Source organism: Molothrus aeneus, chromosome 5, assembly GCF_037042795.1.
Source record: "Molothrus aeneus isolate 106 chromosome 5, BPBGC_Maene_1.0, whole genome shotgun sequence".
NCBI classification, from domain to species: domain Eukaryota; kingdom Metazoa; phylum Chordata; class Aves; order Passeriformes; family Icteridae; genus Molothrus; species Molothrus aeneus.
This window is the reverse complement of record NC_089650.1, coordinates 20,452,654-20,477,949: the sequence shown is the minus strand read 5'-3', so window position 1 is coordinate 20,477,949 and position 25,296 is coordinate 20,452,654. Positions and strand designations below refer to the sequence as shown.

General features: G+C 37.1%; 1 protein-coding gene across 2 annotated transcripts in view; it reads right to left on the bottom strand.

Annotated features, from left to right (window-relative positions):
- Nucleotides 1-25,296, bottom strand: part of TNRC6B (trinucleotide repeat containing adaptor 6B) — a 119,469-nt gene that overhangs the window by 41,069 nt on the left and 53,104 nt on the right. The window lies entirely within an intron of this gene.

Here is a 25,296-nt window from a genome sequence, read left to right as displayed (position 1 = left end):
GAAACTTGTAATATAAATTACTTTCCAGGGAATCTATTTTTTTCTCACAAGAACATTCTTTCAAAAAAATGAAAAAAAAAACAAAAAAACCCCCAAAAAAACCAACCATGCAGCTGCTATTGTTGTCAAGCCATCATCTTGTTGCTATGTTCTGTATTAAATATGAAAGTACCATGGAATAGTTAATTTACTGCATACATACTATTGGCTGAGCTGTTTCTATGGTGAATCACATTTTTGTTAACCAGTTCTCTTCACCTCCTTATAAAGAAATTTAAGGCCAAATTACCAGCTTACTTGGAGTAATTTCTTTTTATAGGGAAAGATTAAGACAAAGATCATTAATGTAAAAAGATGATTCGACAGATGAGGAGTAGGATCAGAGACTCTACAAATGGGAACCAACTAACAACTATATCCCACAATCTTTAAGAAGAAAATTTTATAAAAATCAGAACAGTATTAAAAACAAAACCCGAGTTTATAATAGTACTGAACAATTTTTTGTTTTTACATCTAAATCAAAGGACTTTTTTGACCACAGTTTAAAAAAAGAGTTGAGTTAGCTTTCCTGTCATGTTGTACAGACTTTTCCTTGAATTGCATCTATACAGTAAAGGTAAAAGAAATGTCCTTCTTTTCATTTTCACTCATTACTCCAAAGCCAGAGTGCAAAGACATTTACACAACTGATTCCTACAAAAGTATTTTGAGATGCTATGTATTAACAGGTTCCTGATTGAGGACTTCCAAGAACTCTCTAAATGACCAAGGTCCTATAAAGAGTAATAAATTACTTAGTGCTTTCCTAAAGCTGGGCTCCCTTTCTTCATGGATGGATAAAATTGATAAGGGCAAGATGAGTCCTTAGTAACAACATCCTGAAGTTACCACCAAATGCAATTACTACACTTTTTCAGTGAAACACTGGGGAGCTTAGTGTACTTTGCACTGTCTGTCATAGCATTGAGACAGACATATATAAAAATAAGTTTTTATTTCCTTGCACTGTCTGTCATAGCATTGAGACAGACATAAATAAAAATAAGTTTTTATTTTCTTTGAGCCATAGATTGTGAGCAAGATGAAAAAGTTCTCCTGTGACACCCTCATCATTCTAAGTTGCTACTTTTATTATGTTTACATAGCTTGACAAGATAAAAGTTGTATGTCTTTTGGGCTGCAGTGCATGTTACAACTATACACTATTTCCAAAACACTTTCTTGCAGGAGGCAAATGTTTAAAAAGAAGTTTTAAAGGAGATGTCTCAAAAGAGCTGCTGAAAAATGGTAGGATCAAAATACAAAATGACTTCCATTAAACTGCTTGGCACACAGGCGGCTTTCTACTTAAAAGCACTTTCCTTACTTTTGTGAGCAGATGAGAAGGGAATAGAAAAGAAAGAGAAAAGAACCACATTCACAATCACAGCTGAAACTATGGCTTACAGTGACACGCAGCCTTAAAAGGATTCCAGGACAAAAGATCCATAGCCTGAAAGTAATCACCTAGTTATGGTCTGCCTTTGTGATAAATTTAGGACATGGAGATTGCAATTGCTGCTGCCTTGTTTTTTGATCTATGTGGACTAAGGCTGCAGAGAAACCCTTTTGCTTTGCAGGACAACCTCCCCTTCTGCTTTTTAGTAGAGATTTAATATTCCATTGGGTGCATCCTCAACAGCGACAACACAGCAGCAACCAACACTTGGTTTACTTCATTTACCAAAACTTTATTTAGGCTTCAATTCACGTAAGCTCTACTAAGGTGGAAGGGACCTATGTGAACACCACATGTAGGAGACCCCAAAGCTCCTGACAAAGTGCTGAGCGAAACCCCACAAACACGTCAGAGGTACAAAGTTACACTTTCCAAATGACAGAGCAAGAATAGATGCTACAGACACACTAACGACGTACAACCACGGTGAAAGTTCACTGAACTAGAAGGATAAGCATCTTATTGTTATTCTGGGGAACACGAGTGCTACTCTTCGATGCATTTCACTAACATTTGTTTTATAATCGATGATTTTCCTCTTCAGCTGATTGCAAGATGCTTGTTGAATACAAGTTTAACTTGCAGTGTTAAATGTTCTGAGAAATTCAACATCAACAAAGCTTTCAATCACCTCCTCGATTTATTCCAGAGATAATGCTGCCCATTAGCATCTCATTAGCCAAAAGACAGTTCTTCCTGGCCTGCTGAAAACTCAGGGTCCATCAGGTGCTTTCCAGTAAACAGCTGCTCACACTGAGGAGATCAATAGGGGGATAAAACCCATCAACTCCAAGCAGAGTGAATTTAGAGTAATACAATGGGGTGTGGTTCCGGGTTTTGTTATGAGCACACTGTAATGGGAACACGGACACACCACAACCCTGAAGAGGAAGTCTGCTAAATAGCAATCAGCAGCCAGCTTTTTAATCTGCTTTTTTTTTTTCAAGAAAACATGTGTTGATCTAAAAATATGACCTAATTGCACTTTAAGATCTCCCACAAAATCTTAAAATCAACATAACTAAGAAGTATTTTAAAAGCATATTACAGATTTTAATTCCAAGTATTTAAAGTAAGGCATATTAACAGTTTACAGATTATGAGAAACTGTAAATTGTAATCCAAAATGTTATCTTCAGTCTAGAAAAAAGCAAAGGCAAATAAACCCAGTATCTATGATGCATTATACCTTATCTATGTTCTTAAAACAACCTCTTCTGGCTAAGTCAAAAGAAATTATTTTAGAGAAAAGAGTTTTTTTTCCACTAGTTAACTAGAGACCTAATAGAAACCAGCTGTGAAGCCCATGTTATCAAAACATCCATTTTAGGGGGGAAAAAAAAAAAAGCAAAACCAGACATTCAAGAAACATGTTCTCCCTCAAAACAATTTACCTGTTTTGGAAATTGTTTATTTCCTGTAAAATTCTAATACTAATTTTTCCAGAAAATTCTATTTTAGAGAGTTGTTCTGACAACATGATGGGCTTAAGGCACAGGTAGAGGACAGAAGTTGCCTTCAAAGGCAGCTCTTGGTGTCACAAACTGAACTGTGAGACAAGATGACATAAACATATTGCACACTATCTGCTGCCAACACACTTTGATAGGCACAGATAAAGCGTCACACAGTATTAGTCTACACAAACCCCATAATCCTCTAAGGTCACCCTCAAACTAAAACTGCACAAAAAAGGTAAAAGTGAAATATAAGAAATGAAAACTCCTAGAATGGCACTTTAGTGCATGGCAGCTCCCAGTTCCTTTCGCAACACCACAGGCCAATGGTGTGAGAGTTTCGAAGTTCCTCACATGTGAAGATGCGCACTACCAGTACTGTGAGTGCTCCTCCCTCCTCCTGACCTCACACTTTACCTCATTTCAGTACAGTCAACTTGAGTTAGCTACACTATGACACAGGAGTGGCAATAAACTTCTACAGGTGCACGCTGTTCTTTGTGTTGTGATAAGCATAGGGCAATTTACAAACCTGCTTCCAAATTGTGAGCCAACTTGTGCATCCTCTTTCAGAACACTGGGATTCTGAAACCACACTTGCAGGACCAGAAGCACTTTTATATCTATATAGCTACCACGTCACCTGAACTGCTAAGTCTTCCCTCAAGCCATCAGCCACAACTAGCCAGAACTAAAGGCCTTCACCATAAGCAGAAAATGATTTGCATGCACAGACCACTGTCACTTAGAAGCAAAACCTGAGCTATTAATAACTCTTCCTTACAGATAAGCCTCTAGTGATCCAAAATATCAGACCACAAATATATTTCAAGTCTTTTGGAAACAGATGGAAAGACTCAAAACTCGATTAAACCAGAAATTTATCCAACAATAGGGTATCCAATATTGGTCAAGATTTGAAGCAAAAGGATTTCAAGTGAACTACAAGCACCTAACTTCTCAACATTGCTGAAAGTTTTCTCAGTATTAAGTTATACAGCCTGGATATCAGCAGAATTAGGCATCACACACTGGTGTCTCAGATGTGCTGCAAAACACCTTTTAACAAGCTCAAGTCCAGGTGCAACTTCCACAACAGAAGCTCCCTTCACTCCATACAGGGACAAAACCTCTTACAGCAAAGTGAAATGTCTTCAACTGTGCTATCTCATGAACATCTTGCTGCTGGCCACTGGCAAGTGGTTTTCATTTACTTCCATTTTATTTCTCTTCATCAAGCTCTGTCCTTGACCTTCACTTGTTTGGACTTTCTCTGGAACTTAGATGAGTATATGGGAAGCAAATTCAACTCACATTAATGCATTAAAAAGCATAAAATTATTACAACTAAGGGTCATAAGCAATGAAGAAAAGGCATACTACCAACTCCCAAGTGAGTTCCTTGAGGTGCAAGCCCTTCTTGCTGCAGCAATGAACACTGGCGGTCTACAGCTTGAAAAAGGGATGAAAGCTTTTAAATCATATCAGGAAGCTGGATGTCAGAGACCAAAAATGAAGCAAAATTAAATGCAACACAACTTGAGCATAGAAATCCTTACAATTTTACTTCACTTTCATTTAATATATCCCACTCAACAGGCATGCTTCATTATTTCAGCAGCATGAGAAGAGTGTGGCATGTACAAACATGCAAGTGTGCTCCAGTGCATTTAAAGAGAACATCAAACAGAAGCAAGATGTAACACAGCATGGAATAAATTCCAGGGCTGACAGACCCTACATTCCTAAAAGGTAAAATTACTTCCACTAGACTAAGCCATGTAAATAAAGAGTTATGATCTTGCTGATCAAAAGAGTCAAAATGGGATTAATACATTTTATTTTAACAGAAGTTAAAATACTCAACATCACAGTCTTCTTTCTTATTAGGCAATGCTTGCATGCATAGATTAGACAGCCATACAAAATATGCTTACATGGGAGATAGCCATTTTAAAAGTCAGTCTTTAGGCTGAACTGACAAAAATGGAATATGAAATTACTTTAGGCCAAGTGATTTCTGATGTTTATAAGGAAAAACAACTGATACTTCAGAATAGCATTCCTGAAGACCTAGAGTATAAAATCTTTAAAGAGGGGAAAAAAATTATTTGTTTGCTTGAAGTGAGACAGAAATTCAAAGCATCACTGAAAAACTGCAATACCGATGCAAGGGATAAACTGTGCAGTTCAAAACTGGCCATCTAGGAAAAGGATTATTGTCCCACACTTTCTGAATCTAAGTGAAATCTCGATAGCAGAACTCAGTCCTTCAGAGTATGAAATTTAGACTTTCATATTTGCAACATGTGTAAATAGTATATACACCTTATGTAAGATAAAAAGCCTGTCCTCTCTCTCTCCCAGGGAAAGCTGTGGATTTTATACAAACACAACACATACTCACCATGTATTAAATAAAAGACAGAAAGGGTGTTTTTAGAAGTGCTCTAAAGCAGCGTTTTCAAAAGATTATTCCTTTTCAAGAGTAAGCTGCTTTTTCTTCTCTTTGGCTGAAAGCCAGAACAGCGTCAGAGCAAGAACGCTGTGCACTTTACCAGCGTGGCTGGCCCAAGCGATAGGCCTTTATCGCAGCACAGCATCAGCAGCTGGCCACTGCTGCGGATAACAACCAACTCCACACATCAGCAAACTCACTCAGCTCAAAGGACATGTTCTAAGGAATGCTCCTTACCAACTGTTATTACACTTGTTAACAGAGGAAAATTAATTATTTGTCGTGTAGTCTATATATAGAATTTTGTGATGTATCTATATACACCGTTATCTACCTGTATCTTTGTGGTGTGTTTTAGATATATTCTATACACGAGCATAAAGGGCTCTTTAGAGAGCTGGATGATATAAGCCCTACAGTACAACAACAAATGCTCACAGAAATTGAGGTTTTTTTCTCAGCTCTTCAGCAACTAAAGGGGGCAATTTCAGTTTTAAGAGTCACCGCTTCATGAGAAAACCTTGAAATATGTTAAAAAGATAAAGATTTTTAAAAATTCTGTATTTCTTGCTTGCACTCCTTTAAGCAGAATTACTCTTTCCAGCTGTACAATTTCTATCTATTGATATATTAAAAAACTGGCTTCCAGATAAAATTTGAAGTTCCTACATGTTAGCCAACTGATAAAAAAGAAAGCATTAAGAAAATGGAGAGCTACAGCCAAAATTCTAAAACGTAAGAACTGAGCAAGTTTTCTCCTCTACTTCAGGCTTTAAACACTTTGGAGCTCTTGCAGAACTATAATTATTATTTCATAGCATGCACAACCATGCACACCAAAGACACAGGTAAAGTATGTTTAGACAACTGTGAAAAGTGGTAAAATTAGCCCAAGAGTGGCAAAACATGAGGTCAGAAATTTGCCTGTAATTAAGATGTCCTGTAATGTATCCTATCAGGACATCCCTTTGGCAAGACATAGTTCCTTTCAGGATTTTAAGATTTTATGTGATCATCAAAAAGCTTTCTTTTCCTCTACAAACTACTCACACATGTAGAAAGCTGCTTTATCTGTAAGTGTTTGCCAATAAAAATACCTGTGTCATTCTGACAGCCCCAAGACACAGCACAGACCAGTAAAAGGGTAACAGCTACCAGAATAAAATCAAGGAAGAACCTGTGCCTGCTACAGGGACACAAGTCAGTTATTTCACTGGGAAGAGAGAGCTGGCAATCCTCAAGATCAGTGTCTTCCCTCTATGAGAACCAAACCTGGACACAGTATGTTAAAGATGGACTTCAAAGCATTGAATGCCTTCTCTTGACCCACTGGCTATATCCTTGCTAATACAGCACAGCACATGGCTGGTTTCTTAACAGCAAGGACATCCTGCTGATTCACATTCTACTTTTTCTTTCACAGGACCTTCAGGTGTTGTTTCTGCAGAGCTACAGTCTAATCAGTGGATGTCTAGCCTAGGCTATAGCAGGGGGTTCTTTTGACACAGATGTAGTACTTTCCATCTACAATTGTTAAATTTCAAGAGGCTTGTCAGGCCCTTTTCTCCAGCCTACTGTGTTTCCCCTGAATGGCAACCTTAATCTCCAGAGGAGTCAACCATTCAGCCTCATTTGATATCACCTGCAAAGGTGCTGAGGGTTTGTTCCATCCCAACAGAGCACGTCATTAATACAGATGTTGAACGTGAGCAGCACCAGACTGTCCTGCTGCCAGTGCACTTGGCACTGCACAGTACCAGCTCTGTGTCACCAGCTGGAAATGCAGCTCTGGAATACTTCCTCTAAAAAATGTATTAGCATAGAACAAAAACATAGCTCTGTACTTAGTGGTCCAGTGAGCAGGAAACTAATTACTGACACATCCTCTGCAGAAGGACTGCAGCAGGTAGCTAAATGAGCTACCCTCCATTCCAGGTCTGTACCAGGACACCACTGCATTCAGCAGCCCAGATCATTTCCACAAGTGAGGCTCAAGCCTCTCCTGGCAGCTTTGCCAATGTCTTACTGGGGCTTTGAACGTGTTACAAACTGGGACACCAGTATTACTGCCACCTTAATAGTGCATTCTTGTAGATATGTATGAGAAGTGCTATTAAAATAATACTATTAATACAACTGCAGTTAAAAATGAAATGCTAACTCCTGCCTACAGCATAAATTTGATTTTAACAAAAGAGCTCTGTACTTTCTTAGAGTACAAAGTTCTATTCTTAAATGCCAAGAAAAGAATTATTTTTCAACACTAAAAGAGTCACAGGAAATTTATTTATTTCCCATAGTAAGGTAACTATGCCACAGTGCACACAACAATTATGACACTTGTTTTAATGTCAGAATGTGACATTTCAGAAAAGAATACTGAATAAGTATAATACAGTTTAATCAAATGAAACGCTTTCTGCCAGAACATCATTTGTGGCACCAGCAGCGGCTGCACAGACAGTAAAAAACTGGATTATACAGAATCTTTAACAAGTAGTTACATTTATTTCAAACTTTGACATTTATATATATTTGTGCTTCTCAGTCAATAAAACCCTAGGACCTAAAAGCCATCCTGGTAAAGATCCAGACTATCTACAGATAAAGAACAGACTTGTAGGGGAAGGGGAAAATAAAGAAAACATCAGACAACATTATTACAGTGTTACTTGCTGCACTTTTTAACACACTTGAAAATACTGGAGGCTTTCTTAACATTCATGACATGGCACTTCAGATCAAGAAAAAAATTAAAATATAAGTATCAGTGAAGTAGTTTCTATTTAGTGACTATTGAATTACTGGGAAAAAATCCCTCACCAAACCAAGCCAAGACACAGTCATACTGCTTACAGGCAGCTTCTACTGAACGGCAAGATGCTTGAATTCTACCTGCATGGGGATATTATAAGGATACCCTCGCAGTTGCATAGTGGTGTAATTTACATTTCATTTTGGAAGGGATCTGACTGCTTACTTTTATTCAGTTTCCAAAGAAACACTCTAAATTTCTATGCTACAAAAACCAAAACACTTTATGCAAGTTAATAGTCTGACAAGCACATTACATACCTCCAGATCTGTGTAATATTATAAAATTTTCCACATGCAGTGCTTCAGGGCACTGTAGTAATGAAAATAACATTTATCAAACCGTAAGTCATTATTTTAATTATACTAAATCAGAATACTAAAGGTAGAATGTATTTAGTTTTATCAGTGTGAAGTTAAGAACAAGGCTTTCCACACTAAGTTATTATTCTTTGGTTGTAGGTCAAAGTGGAAGAACCAGCAAGTTAAGGTTGTTTTTTAAATGTATTAGAAGTTCAAACAACTCTGTACAGCTTGCTCAGATTTTCTTGGCAAAGGTATTAAGGTTTGTATTTTCCACTCCATTTATTACCTGAGGCAATATTTATTTTTAACAGGTAAGAAAATTCATTCAGTTACTTGCTGCAAATATTCAGTTACAAACTTCCAGGCCTGTCATGATCCATATCAGGAAGTCTAAGTTAAAGGCAGAAGCAAGTAACACATTTTCCAGCTCTGGAAAATGCTGTAGAAATCTCAACAAATTACTCTATCATGGAACAAATCTACCTAAATATATGTTCAGCATATTCAGCTGAAGCCAGGCAGGTAAATTCTTGATATTCCATTACTACAAGGCACGCTCCATAAATGAAGACTTATAACTAGGGTCATGTAAAGCATGGGGGTTTAAATAACTGCTGTTCTTCAAGACTACAAACCATTGTTTATTCTCAGTAGGGACAAACACTGTTCCTCTTCATCCTTAGGCCAGCTGAGCTGAGAGCTGAAGCAGGACTAAAGACAAGTAAAAAGCCCCCAGGAACAAGCTGTCCAGCCAAACTGCAATAAAGCAGGACAAAGATCCAGGTGCTTTCAATTTGAATTCACTGTACTGCACTGGCATAAACTGGCACTTACATTCAGCTATGCCTCACACTTCACTGGGTAAGCTGCTCACCTTGCTCAAGTACTTCAAATAAAAGTTGTGATGCCCCTTGTTGTAAACCACACCTACGTGTTTTGTGCAATGAATAAAATGCAGATATAGCACTGTGTAGGAAATAAAAAAATAAAGGAAATAAAAAACCCTGTATTTGCATGCGTGAAGCATGGCAAATAACTATTTAATGTTATTGTGCCTTATATAATTAGGTAAATGTCTAGCTGGCTCAGTCTTGAAACAGATGTATACTTTTCAAAAGTTCCTCACTATCTTGTAATTTTAATGACAGCATGTAATCATAACCTTCCTCTGTCAGTTGAGGAAAAAACCTCACAAGTGACTGAGATTTATATTATTATGCAATAGTCAAATACAAGATGCTATAAGAGCTGACTATCAATCTTGACAATCACAAAGCTCAAAATACAGACAATATTCAGTCAGAAGAAAGAACTTGTTTACCAGCTGAGTATCATGGATTAGTGAGCTCTTAGAATGCAATAAAGATTATATACAGTGAAGTTGCAGTTAAGCACGGTGCATACTCAACTCAAATGAGAGAGATCTGTAACAGGCAAAATCCAGTCTGGTCTGTGACCAGATAACACACGCTCAAGTTCTCATGTTGACTCTGAAATGCAACTGTCACATCCACTCCCTTCTCCACCCTCTGTCCCCGTTAATGATCTGTTTCCTTAAGAAATACCTGCTATGTTTAGCAGCTAAGTAAAGTTGTGTGTGTTTGTTCACTTTTTACCTTTTTTTCCTCAGAATGGACTTGGGGGAGGAAAGGATGGCATTTAATAACACATGCTGCAAAACAGAGCTTTCCCAGGATATGTAACAAAACAAGAGACTGCACGACCTGCTCAAGGTTACAGAATGACTCCATTGCTCACTCTGAATTCAAAACTGGTATCCTTCTGACTCCTCCTGCATTTTCACTAATAAAATAATACCACTACTGAACACTTGCAGAGTTCCTTTCATCACAGGATGTCAAAGGCCTCTATAAATATTAATTAAGCATTGCAACAACACTAAGACGTATGTAAAACTTAATTCTGCCCATGAGTAAACCCAAGCAAAGAATAAATAACTATGTTCAAAGCCACAGGACAAGTCAGCAGTATGGAGAGAAACGGCTCTTGCCATTAAGGAACACTCCATTAGAAACAAGGACATAATTAATACCTCAAATGTGATGTGAAGAGCCCTTGATCACCAATACATTACTATAAAACCTGGTCATGTGCAATCCTGCAAAGACCACACTAAATTTCTGGCAGCATTCTTAGACACTAACTCTCTCTTCCTCCAAACACAGCAAACAGTTCTTATGAGACTTTTTAAAAAATCTGTGTTTTTTGTTTGGCAACTTTCCTTAGTGAAGATAAGTACGAGTATGATATTCTTTGGCAAATTAAAATTACTCAGTGATATTGAGCTCAGATACAATTCAAATATGAATTCAGAGGTCACAACTGCAAGTAAGCTACTTCTTAACATTCAATCATGAACTCCAGTAATTAAAGAAGCAAAATACCAGGGTTTTTTTTTGAGAACTCAATGTCCATTCTCTAAAGAAATAACCATAAGTCCAATAAAGTATACTGCTTTTACAAACTATAATGGAGTCATCACTTGAGTGAGTACTCAGTGATCTTATAACTTGAGATAACATGTCCACATCTGACCTGCGACAAACATGACTCTTTTGCAATTGTTTTCTCGTTGCAATAACTGAACTACAAGAAATCAATCCAAAACACTGATAGTTTTACTGTGAAAGCCGACCATAATAAAACATATGCGAGTTAATTGCTTCTATGTACTGCCACATTTGCAGACTTTAATGACAGAAGTGAAATTAATTTTTGTATTTCTTAAAATTGTTGTTAACCTACTGAAAAACCCCAAGATGACCAGCTCTAAACTCCTGTTAAAAACTCACTTTAAATTCAGTTTAATTTTCATTACTCATTTTTTCCCCTGAAAGAAAAGAGAATCTGACATTAATGTCAGCAAAAAATACTTCTGCTTTGGAGAAAGACAAAACAAGTAGTGCTAAAAATATTTGCAGATTCACTTTGCAGTGAACTCTGTATGAGAAAAGGAGACTGTTGTTGCAATGTTAACAAAGAAGTTAAATGAAAAATTATGTAATTCAGATGTCACCCCAACAGACCTTCAGGTTTTTCATGGGTTATTATTTTTTAAAATAGTCTTAATAGTTCAACAACCAAGTTTCCTTTGCATCAAAATAACAAGATTCAGTGAAGGCTGACAAAGAATTAGTTGGCCGAATGGAAAAGAGGTTTGTGTTTTGTGTTTTACTTAACAAAGTATGTTTTTTATTTGGCTACCGAATGAATGCCTGGACATGGTGTTTTGGATTTTTTCACCCTTTCAAAAGGACAATCTGGCAGCAGAAACTCAAGTCTCTGGGCAATAAAGGTGTGTATCACACTTAAAACTTTATCTCAAGTTCTCCTATAGCACAAAACCAGAGAGCAATTCAGCATTATATCTGGTACACAGCTTTCATCACACAAAGCATTTTTTCCTACTCATTACATGGGACAACAGCTCCTTAACATGGTTTATGTTATCATTCAAGCATTATGCCTTCAACAGAGGACTGATGAAATTTAACAGCTTGGCTTCAATAAATGGCCTTCCACCCCCACTAATTCTTGAAAAACCAACAGCCCAAAGTGCTGAGTTTTCCTGAGTTAAACTAATCACCCAATCCTCAACAAAAAAGTCTTGAAGAGTCTAATCAACTCACTGCCACTTAGAAGTAAGACCAAGTTCAAGATCAAATACTGCTGAGATGTATCCCAACATATCTGGAAACCAAGAGGGAGCAGCCTCTCAGTCTGCAGCTACAGAAGCTTACTGACAGTGATGGTATCATGTGCCCTCCAAACAAACAGACCTACTACAGACAACCATTACACATGTAGCTCTCCATGTCTGGAAAAGCACAGATATGTGATTTTAGTCAGTACTCAGTGGAGTTTCATTACCTTCACAAAGCTGCTGATCCCCAGCTTTTATCTAGTAAGGGATGTCCTGTGCAAAATGTCTAATTATGTTGCAGCATTTTCTCACACTTTTTTGAGTCAGTCTAAGTCATGGAGGACTGCACGTATACAAAGAAAGGACTTACAACTATACTGTTACAGACCATGGTTGTAGTAGGGTCATCGAGATTCCACTGCAGACTAAATAAGGTCAGGATTCCCTGTGCCAGTAGTAAAGAGATACAGTATTTACTGTATCAATAAATCACTCTATTTTATAAAGCTACTATTCAATATTTGTTGTCTATAGATAACCACAGGTGATAAAAACCTAAAATCTGGTGAAACAGCAATGTAAACTGCAAGCCAGGTGTTTCAGAGTGAAAACCAAAAAGCTTAAATACATTTAACACTCTAGGTGTATAATTAAAATACCGTTCTGTCATACATCAACTCTGGCATGCATTTCAAGGTTTCTTTACAATATGAAAACAGATATAAACTTCCTCCTTCCCCACTTCTGTATGAAGATTTCAACACTGATAAAAATTACCTTGATAAATTCAATCCCATAAACCATGTCCTTCAAATGGCTTTTAGAATCAGATGCACTGCACCATTCACAGGATGGAGCAATATTTGTAAGAGGCACACGACACTGATGAAGTGAGTCATTTTGCTAATACACCATGCCCTCTGCTTGTTTGGGAGCTTGCACCTGCTGTTAAAAGGCTGCCAGGCAGGGATCAGATCTCATTAGATCCTCAATGAGGATGACAGACTGCACACCCTGCTCAAGAAACTAGGTAAATCACAAGGGAATTAAAGTCTTCTCTTTGCTGCACTGCTACAGACTTTCTAAAGGCCAAAGCATGAGACTTACTCCTGAAATGTAAGTGAATAAATGGAAGGTGTGGCTCTTACTAAGAAATTTGATACACTCTCAAACACTGAAGAAAAGTGAACTTCATTCTGCTGAGTTAGCTCAAAATAAAGAGATATGCTAGACTTGACATCTACTTCTAAAGCACCAAGATCTCGGGGGCACTGAAAAATGACTGTGTTTGATGCTTAGGTTATATGGTAAGCACAGAGATTCTTTGCAGAGCCTGATGTGGAAGCATTTAATCCCCAGAGGCTGCTTCTCACCCTTCTTACTGCAACCAGCTGGCCCATCCTCTTCACTAGTCATTTTTCATTCAAAAATGAGATCAATAAATTATTCAAAACATCACAACTCCATACTCCATGCCATGACTCGTGCCTTATTAAGATGTAATCTGAAATTATTCATTGGCATGCTGAATGAAAACGAGAGAATTATAAAGACTCTGTGCAGGAAATGGGAAAAATGAAAACAACACAGAAGTGCAAGATGTGACTTGTTTTGAACTGTAAGAAACAAAAAATCCTTCCTTGTGAAACTACTTAGCAGCCAAAAAATTCAAAGCCTTTCCAAACTCATTATATGTCCTCATATAATCACTTGAGTTTTGAGGACAAAGATTTGATTCTGGCATTCTAAGAAAATGATTACCTGAGATCTCAGAATAGCATAAAGAACCAAATACTCTCACCAAGGCATGCAGCATCTACAAGCACCACTTGCACTCTCAATATCTATAACCTTATTTTTGTCTCTCCTCAACTACAAATTCAGCACTCATATGCAATGCTGATCACTCTTCCCAGTTAACAGCATCACATCAAAACTCTGTAATCTACTGGTCTGCTGTTTGCACAGGATACTGTAAAAACAGTGGAAAAGATACAGACCACCAAAAATAATGGTAAGTATAAGTGGCATTACTATACATATCCTTAAATTTCAAAGACTCAAAATTGCTGCAGTGCTTTTGAAGAACACCAGATTTGACATTAGCTATGCACCCTTCTCCCCCTGTGATGAACAAATTTTCTAACAATAATTCTAAAGGCCAACATTAAATTCCTAAGCATATTGTATCGTACATCTACATGTTAAGATATGACTGAGTATGCAGCAAGGAAAATTCCTTCTGTTTTAGCAACCTCCTAGGAAAACTTTCACAGTGGAATTCAGAAAGCAAATAAATATCAGTAAAGAAAAAAATCCCACCTCTTTCTCACATGCATACAAGTACACCTTATGTGTACATAATGTACAGCAATGTAGAAATGCCTCACTCTTTGAAGGTTTTTAAGCTATAATTTCTCCTCATGTTCTTGGCAAGCTATGTTTGGAAAGGTAAGACAGCTGTCAGTATGCCACAGAAAGCATTATCAGGAAGGATATTACACATTCACTCAAGAGCTTTGTAAGGCCACAGAAAACTGTGACTACCTGATGATAAACACATTTCTAAAGAGACCACTCCAAGGATAAATCAAGTTAACACCACAGTTACCACTAGAAATACCACTGCTTAGTCAAATGTTTTTTCTGAAAGAATTAAAGCAGGAAGTTACTAGAATCCAAGGAACAAAACCATCACAAGTAGCAGGCAGTGCATTACATTAAAGTTCTGCCACCCTAAATCACACATCTTCCTGACTGAGATAGGAAAACACAGGCCTGTGCTTAACACTGTAGTGCCCACCTTCCCCATTACCTGTGCAGACAGCCTGAGACACCTATACAGGGTACCTTAGAGAACTGTAGAAATGTCTCTTCTTCACTTCAAAAAGACTGTAAGAGGGAGGAGAACAGCATTCTGCAGGCCACATAATCCTACCTGTTTAACAGTTTATTTTAAATTAAGTAGCCACAACAGTTATGAGGCAGAAGCAAAATAAGTTCTAGAAAATAGTCCATTAATAAGCAGAGATGATTGCCACCTCTCACAGTCACTAATCTGGTAGGCTATTTTTGATTCATCTATTTTTATAGTCCTGATACTGTGCACCAATCTCTAGCTGCATTTTTTTTTGTTTAAAAAGTTAACTTTATTTCATGCCTTCTAGAAATAAAGCACAGATTAAACCACCTAGTCTAGACATGCAACTCTTATTAATTGCTAAATAAACAATCATTTCCTTATTTCTTAAGCAATGACATTAGGAAGTTTAAGTGAAAAGTGTTCACTGTATCCTCAGGCATTTGTCTAAACTAAGGGTAGTCTCCCACCAGGAAAGAGTTTCTTTTAACTATGGCTGCAATTTTTATGGAATTGGTGCCTGCCCAATCTCAGCAGTCAGTCATCTGAGAGCTTTTCCTATTTGCATTGAGTGCAGTAGACAAGATTTCTGAAATCTTGATTGAGGGTTCTCATTCCTTGTCTCTTTCCAGGAATTATAATTTACAGCTTAAGTGATGAATTTTACTTGCTGCTTAAGCCATTCACAGATAGAGTACCAGATCCATTTCTAACTTCAAGCCCATGTAAGTATCTCCTGCTTTTGAATACAGTAGTTTAAGATAACTTACAAAATTTTTCAAAATATTAAATAATCAATGAGGACTGAATACACATCTTGCTTACAAAAATCAGTGTCCATTCACACTCAAAAAGATGGAAACATTTTATAACTAACTACACATTACTATTAAAGAAGAAATTTCTCTTGTAAACCAAGCCAGCTCTAGAATATCTCTATTCCAGAAAGGTTGCATTCCTTCACAAGATGGAAATTCTCGTCAAAAAATTGTTTCAACATACAAAAATTCTAAGATGACAGGAACTTGCAGACCACGTACAACATGGCTATGGATAATCATCCAGGCATGGCCACTCTCTTTGTCTGTTACAGAAGAGGGAAATTCTAAAGTAAGATGTAATCCAGAAAAGAATCCAGAATGAGGAAACTACTGAACTGACACCTCAGAGATTACAGAAGAACATGACCATAACGGTACACAGAAAATAAAAATGTTAAGTTACAAGAGAAAAAGTGAGGTAAAAATTATAGTAATATAAATGAAATTCTAGTATTTAGCATATTTTTGAAGTACCAAGATTAAGCTGATTTGTCTTGTTAAACTCTCCATCCAAGTAGTGTTTGCTACTTTTAGGTTACTTTTTGCCTTGTTGCACTAGACAAGATTATTTTTAATCAAAACCAGACATTTCTCATGTTCAGTGATGTCAAAGAAATAAATGCATAAAACTCACAGACTATAATCTTCAAAGAGTAACAGAAATTCTTTACTTCTGAGTGGTTAGAAGTGTACACCCTTTTTCAGCATCAGTCCTAACAGAAACAGCTAAACCAGAAAAGCATTCAGCACACAGATCCACCTAAGTTCGGCATCTTTCCAGTAATGAATATAATTCTGACTCTGCTGACAGAAGATCTGAAGACTCCTATCTTTAATTAACAACTACCCCTTCCTATCTAAATGTCACAAGTGTGCAACACAGCAGTTTCCTTTTTTTAGGCACTAGACAAAAGCAGTATATGATCATGACACAGATGTCAGATATTCACTGTTCCACAAAACACTGCACTTCTAATCTAGTCACTTAAACCCTCTCTCGATCCTCTTTAAGAAAGGTAACTCTGCATAAAGATAGGTCAATTCTTTGCTGCTATATAAAGTTGAAGGTCAAAATACGTAAGCTGATGTGGGAGACTACTTCCTGCTGAAAGAAAAGCCCTTTAAACACTAGAACCTCAAATCTAATTTGTCAGCCTATTGATGCTTCCATGCGTACCACTAGTGCAAAGCATGTGTCTTTCTGTGAAACCACTGTTTTGGATAAATGGTTAATGCTACCTAGCAGAAAATTAGCATGACCTTATAGTAGAAGTAATACAGAATTCAGTCACTTATGTAAGCATTTAAAATTCCAAATTTTAGGTGAAAGACCAGACCTTCAGCTTTAATCAAATCTATCTGCTAAGCTGGAGGTGCCAACTGGACTTATGGTTATCAGTAAATGTGACCTACACTTGACTGACCTAAATGGGGAAGTGCACCAAGTAAGAGTCACCCAACTTTTTCTTATGCCCTTTCTAAAGAGTATAAAAGAGAAAAAAATACATTTGGCTTCACTGGAAACATTTTTAGTTAAACCAGCCCTTTATATGCTTACACTTAACTAACATCTTTTAACGAGAGAGTGGGGTAAACTTTATTCAGCCACTGAAGCTATGCTACTTAAATTAAGGGGCAACACAACTCATAATGAAACAAGCTCATCTGGGTGTCCCACTCACCACTGCAGAATCTAGCCCATAACACTGTTACTGGTGATGACTGGGTAGCAACCCCGAACTCAGCAACTCATCACTAGATGGCTACAGTATTTCTGGAAGACCGGCTGGGAAGAACTATGCAGTTAACTTACAGTATATTACCAGCTGTAATAGGTGAATAAAGCAAGACCTGCCACAACAAAATCTACCTCTGAAGTGGTCCAGGCTTATGCAACAAACCTGACAAACCCAGTTTAAATGTCTTCTGAAGCCACAGCCGAAGGCAAGTGGGACTTGTAAATATTGAAACAGCTGAAACCAAAAGGGAAACTCAAAGGATTTTCCACAGGGCTTGTTTTGGAGCAAGTGGTTGTGTGGCACTTGGCTGCTCATTGGGTTTAAACCACGACAGTGCATAAAAAAGAGGGTGAGAAAAAAGCAGACCACTGTAATACTCAAATTAATTATTCTGATTTTCATTAATTATCAATGAAATTTTTAGATGCATCCTCAAATTGCACACCACTCAGAGTTAATTCTTTCCAAAGAATGAGGCATAGTCACATTGCATACACCCGGAGACATCAGTGCTTCAACTCCTCAGGAGTGAGGTATTTCCCTGTTAAGCTTTTGATAGACTGTTTTGATGGACTTTTACTGCTAAGCTTTTGACTTGGACTTCTTTTTAAAACTATTTAGTGTTTTTGTTACTTTCAACAAACAAAATTAAACTTACTTCCGGGTAAGCAAACAAAAAACACCCCCGTGTTTTGTTTGGTTCTGGGTTTTTTTTTTTTTTTATTGCTTGTATTCTCTGGCTGAGTTCCACATTCCTAATTTAGGAAAATAACCTTACTATAGATATGCATAAATCCTCAGTTAGCAAAACACAGCACACAGATTAATAAAAGTACCCCACATAAAAAGAAAAAAGAAAAATTCTACTTTGCTACGAGAGCTTGCCATTAATGACATTTTGCCTGGAAAAGAAGTCCCTTTTACTGTGAAATGGACTTTAAAATCGCTGTCAAGACTTTTAATAGCAAAGAAAAAGAATTCATAATGGTGATGTTCATTCTATAATAATATTTTAGATCAAAGCCTTCTTCCTAAAGGGAGCTCCTGAAATAACCAGAGCTGCCCATACATTCAATAGAAGCTACTCCAAGCTTTTACTTCAGGAAGGAAGAAAATACCAGGCGGCAAACCTTCAGCAGGTTCTCACTTCTTTCATACTGCACTGAAAGATAACAATGTTTAAAGCCTCATTAAAAACTCCACAGTGTTAAATACAGAATGTGAATTTCAGTTTAATAAACAGTCAACTTCAGGCAGACCGTCTCTGAACTAGGTTTTCACTTCTATTTTAAAACATCAAAGAAAATCAAATTTCAGGGTATTTTCTTTATGTCATTAGTATTTCTCAAGGTAGCATGCAGAGTAGTAGCTTTTAAGCCTGAATTCCTCTACACTCAGAAAAACCCCTTAGTCTGACCTCAAGGCACTGCACTAGGGCTTGTCACAATTTGTGACCCAGCTATGTTAATCATGCTCCTTGGCAAGTGGAAACCCACAAGTGCTGAACCAACTTTTAACACCAAAGTTTCAGCTCTTGAATTTTGAGAAAGGCGAATTACACAATTCCATCTCTTTACCCACATTATGATTTCGGTTAAATCAGCTTTGTTCCCTTAAATCCACGAAGGAAAAAAAAAAGCATCATTCTATTCACAATTCAATACAGCTGTGTATGACTGGCTTCAGCCCCAGGCCACAAGCCAGGAACTTCTGAGTTCAAGTCTGGCTCTGCCTCTGACTTTCTGTGTGGCCTCTGGATTTCTCTGCGGCTCCTCTAACGTCTGTACACTTACCTTACAGAAAGGCACTTGCTTCGTTTGTGCAGGCTTTTCCCAAACACAAAACTCGAACTGACTTTGAGAGCCATTTTTATTGTGTACTGAACACAAATGCCCTGCCAAGAAGTCTCTGCCTGTCAGTTGATACCTGGTGGTTTTTAACTGTAGTAACTGCCAACATGCTCTTATTACATAGACACATACACACACCCGTATCAGACACACGCAAATAGAAAAATATGCAGTAAGCGGGAAAATAGACAATTATTTCAAAGTTTCTTAACAAACAAGATGAAAAAATGAAATTGAGTTACATGCTATAGAGCTATCTGCAACCTTGATCTTTTTAATACATTGATCCAGTGATGAAGCCTGTTTTTAACAGCTTAGTATGAAACAAATAGAGTAAGCAATGCTCAAGCTAAAATGATCACAGCAACTAATATTTAGAATATTACCTAAACAATAGAAGAATAGCCTAAGAATGCAAAGGAGAAGAAGCATTTAAGCTTAACCAATTTATCTAACACTAGCTGAAGCATCATTTAAAAGGTAAGTTTTTTCAAGAAAAAGATCAAGAGAAGTTACATAAATTTAAGCTGACCCTATACTTGGCAAGTCCATGGTAGGAGAGTTTCACTTCACATCACCTGGACTGAAGCAAAACGTTACAGCCTTTTCTGAGTGTGAAACACGCAAATATAGCTCATCATCTTTAAAACAGACACCTTTAAATCCACATCTGAGAAACAATCTTGTCCCCAAAACTTTATCAAGACAGGCTGAATTTCCAAAAATTAACCTGTTTGGTTTTCAATGGCCCAACTAGAGTAAGCTAGCTTAAAGAACTCTGCATCCGAGGCTTTAGGGTACATAAGCTGCAAAAGTAAATTTTAGACTCTCAACGTTGAGCTTTTGTCTGCTTTTGCCTTTTTCATCTTGTTATACCTAAAATCTGGTAAAACCACACTTCCTACAGTTTTGTATGTCAGGATATCTATTTTATTTATAGTAACCGGCAAATGTAGAGCAAAACTATCTCCTAATACATAACATAGCAGAGTTAATTGGATGCAGAATAATGTGTTATTTTGTGATAAAAACAGTCACTCAAGGACTTAACAAGAAGTCACCATTCCAGAACAGCTGCCATGTAAGATGAGGTGGTTAAATGCAAATTCAGATAGCTTTTGCACAAGAAGACTAAACTGGTTCCAGCAGCTAAAAAATTATCTGCATGTAAGGCTTAGGATTCTGCCATATCTATCTTCCTCTCTCTCAACATTGCTTGGTCTGGTTGATATATATCAAGCAGATAATGTGAACATTACCTGCAAAAGAACAGAAATCTGGACTCTGTAACACAAGGCTATTTAATTTTAAATTCCCATTAATATTGTACAACTGACTTCTGTAGCACCAGCTGGAACCTCTTTTATACTAGGCTGAAAAAAGCTTTTGGGGTTTTACTTCAGGTTAACCAAGCATTTTAGAGGCAATTTGAACGTAGCCCACATTTAGATTCCCACCAGTGCACATGAACTTGTAATGACACCCACAAAGAAAAACAGACTAGATATAAAATGACATATATATATAAAACCTCAACAGGACATCCTCTATTTCCATGTGCCATATTTTTAACCATTTTTATGTGCATTATTTTGTATTTTTCTAATATTTATCATAGAAGACCCCTTGACAAAAACAGTGAAGTAATAACACTAATAATACCCAAGTAAAATCTAACAAAATAGGAAAGGTTTATTTATATAGTCTTAACTAGGATATAGAAGAAGTAATTTTTAAAAATTCAGATGGGAATGAAACAATCTACTATTTTCTACTTCACAGGACAACTGGTGTTCAGTGTACATAGGAATAAGCTAGGAAAAAAACACATGCTAAGTTTTGGTACCCTCTGACCTCTCTTCCCCTGCATATAGAAGGTAGTCATTTTCACTTTTATTGTCCTCAAATTCTCTCCAAGTAAGAAGCAGAACAGCCTGAAAAAAATCCAGCAAGAGCTACCTGATTAGGATTTCCAAGCATTATAATACCAAAATTCACTTGTATGTTGTGATCAAATCATCCTCCCTATGAACTGCTCAGCAAAAGGCTGAGCACAAACATGCTGTATATTTCGCGGGCTAAGTGATGTATCAGAATATTTCAGTTTCACTTTAGTTGATGAAGTTCCAGGGGTAGCCAACCTCTTGCCAAAGAAAGCTGTTTTGTAGTCAAGTATATCTAGAGTACCAATACAGAATTAGAGTAATATGTTTTAAATCAGACCCTGAATCTGGCATGATTGCTTAAGCAAAATTATATACAATTAAAAATATAAATACTAATACAGAAGCTGCAACAAGAGCGTGAACGCTACATTAGCACCCTAATATTAAGTTGCAATGTCTTCTACTAACAATACTAAAATTCAAACCAGGGGAGGAAAAGTGGAAGAAAACACTGAAGACTTATTTTAAGGAAGGTTTAAGTGACCCAGGACACTGTGTCCTGGAAAACTGGATAGCTCAGGCTCGACCAAGTTCACAAACATACAATGAACCAGAATGACAACACAACACATTTGCCACAGAGCACATGTAAAATGGGACAATTAAGCTCTACTCTAATTAATGGTTAAATGGCATTAACAGATTATACATTTAACCTTTTTTATTTTCATATAGGTCAACTAGCTCAAAAAACTCAGAATCTACAAAAGCTTTTTTAAAAACCCCAATTCCAGCAGTTTCACTGCAGCTTAAGTTTTGCCATTTTCCTATGTACACAGGCTGTGCCCAACAGCCACTGAGATTACAAGTGGACAGCAGATTTATTACTATGTTATTCAGCAAATGCTGTGCTTAATAAGGGGAAAAGAACCCCACTGAGAATACCAGAAGTAATTTTCCTGCTGTTTTATTTTTTAAAGAAGTACTTCTTCTCCGATTCAGAAATTAAGGCAATATTCTGCTTTCGTTCAAATCAATTCAGCTGCTATACTCAGACCTGCATTTCAGGAGAGCCTTAACTCTCCATCTGTAAGCACACTGGGAAAGTTGAGCATGCTTCCCTTATAATTTTAACATGCACAGTGCGGTTTAATGTAGTTTTAAGGAACTAAAAAAGAATGGTCACCTTGATTTAAAAAATTCATGTCTTTCTGCTTTTTAGTTGCTGAAGCAACTATGCTGTTCAAAGCACACCGAACTACAATGGAGCTCTACATCAAAATGATGCTCTTCTGACACAAATTAGACAACTACTTCTTTGTTTGCAGAGAATGTATCTATAAAAATAAGCATTAAAAAGCTGAGGCGTTTTTTCGCTGGACTACCTCCCTGTATTATTTCTTGCTGCTCTTATTGAAGCTACCTCAAAATCTGTTGATCTCCCCCACTGCTAAAATGTGGCCCCACACATCCCATCCTAACAGAAGAACTCCCCTGATGGCATGAAATCAAACACAATTGTATCTTGATGCCTTGTTTCAGTTCTGCTGTAGTAAATTCCAGTGTCACATTTCATTTCTAAAAGTCTCAATTTAACACATGTCTTTATTAATATAAATATGTTTTATGCTTTTAAGCATTTTTCCACCTATCAGTGTCAAGGTATTTTTAGATTATTTTCTCTGCCTAAAATATACAAACATCCATTTGATTGAGTTCAGACACAAATGGTAGCACTGTAAGGAGAAGTAGTCAACTTTCACTCTTACTAACTATGGTTTTTTAAAAGAACTGCCCTCACTATCTCCAGATGTATTAGCACACATTTTTCCATGATGTTTAACCTGTTTGGGTTTGTTCTGCCTTTAAAGTACATCTTGTGTTTTATTAATCTATCTTCTCTTAGGTATCTGAAAAAACTCCAAGGGTTGTATCTTGTGTTATGTTTTCCCACGTGACTAAGCAGGCTAATTAAAAGTAGTCTTTAAAGTACAATATTTTGAATGAGAAGTCCTTAAATTTACTCAGGCTATAACACCCAAATATCACATGAACCAGTTCTTCAGATACAACTTCCAAGAAATTATTAGAAAATATACAATTGTAGTAACAGCAGAGCATTTCATCCCTAAACTATAATGACAGCATACTGTACACAGACAGGAAAACAGCCTTTAAAATTACAATATCCATTAATATTAGGAATTCCCTTCAGAAGTCTGTTGATGGCACAAAAAAAACCCCCAAAAAACAGGGTTTCCATATATTCATGCTGCTCCCAGAATATACGTTCTGTCTCAGCAAGAAAAAAACCCCAAACCCACCAAAACAAAACAAAAGCCCAACCAAACAAAAACAAAACACAAACCCTCCTGTTGTGTTCTTCAGTAGGAAGTCTATGTGAAAAGGAGAACTTAAGCAGTGACAAGTGCTGAATGTACAGCTCTGGAGTTGGAATTCACCACCAATACAGAAAAGCACCACCAATAGAAAAAGGCACCATTCCTCCTGTCTTCTAAAGAGCAATTATGGCACCATCACAACAACAAAACAGAAATATTCTCAATACATAGTATTTACCTCCATGATAGCTCCATATTTGCCTTCAATGCTGGAATGGCCAAAACCTGTTACCTTGGCACCCAACTTCAAGCAACTTGTTTGTCCAATATTTGAAAAATGGCACAGGAAATCATACCATGTAAGACTGCTCATGCTAGCATTACATTAGCAACTAAAGATTTCAGAAGAAATACATCTTTGTATTAATCTGACCTGAATTTTACATCATTAATTCTGGAGCAATAATGTTAGCCCAATATTTAAAGTTTAGCTACTTGAAATCTAAGGTAACAAAACTCGAACCCTGATACTCACATCTGCTTCCCTTGACAGGACATGAAATACAGGTCCTTGGAGCTAAACATCCTATGTATCTTATTTTCTTGCCTCAAATCTCGAGCTGTTTAAAGAGGAAACCAATACTTAACAAAGTGAAACAGCTCTTAGGAAGGCAATAGACGGTTTCCTTGTCAATTAAAGCAAAAAACCACTGAAACTTTTCAGTGATGAACTACTACCACCAGCTGAAGAGAGTACCAAGGGTGCAGCTTCCAAGAAATATTGTTCAAAACAAACTGCAAGTTAAACTTCTCACCTTCCACCCTGGTCCAAAAGGAATGTAGATCCATAATGACCAGAATTAAAGAACTCTGTTTCAAGATGCAAGACAAGTTTCTAAAGGGGTACTAAGAAACGTGTGGACAAAAATTCTCTTCCAGAAATACTGTATTTCTATGGATTTTTTTCCTCATATATTTGACACTTTCTCCTCTACTAAGCCACCTATTAATAAGTAAGAAACAAAAATCTTAAAAAGGTTAAGTTCAGCTGAAATCAGCTGGCAATGACTGCATGATCTAACAAAGTTTCTTTTTCTTCCTTCTCAGCAGGAGAGAGAGAGGCTAAAAGAAAAGCAACTGAAACTAAGCATACTGATCTTTCAGTCACTTGTTTTCCCTGAATTTTTTCCCATTAGAACTGCAGACTCCTGTATATTGAAACTCAATGGTAATAAGGCTTTTCTTGTCAATTATTTCTCAAGAATCTCTTAGATGTAGTGCAAAAATCTCCAGGGGTTCTGCTGACTACAGACTTCACTGCAGCTTTCAACCTACTAAAACAGTCTGCTTTGGAAAGGGAGTGATTCCTGTAGATACCAACAACAATTGACGTGCAAATGCAAACAGAAAAATTTAATAAAGCTTCTGAACTCAGCATCGTCACTGCAAACTGAACGAAGCAAAAAAACTTCCCCCGCCCCCATGCCTCTGTAAGCTTCAAACTGATCTAGAAATTGCAACTCAAGCCAGGTCTCTCAAATTTAAGTGTTTTGTTCCCGCTGTACTGCAGGAATGCACCGAATACAAACAGCGTTTTG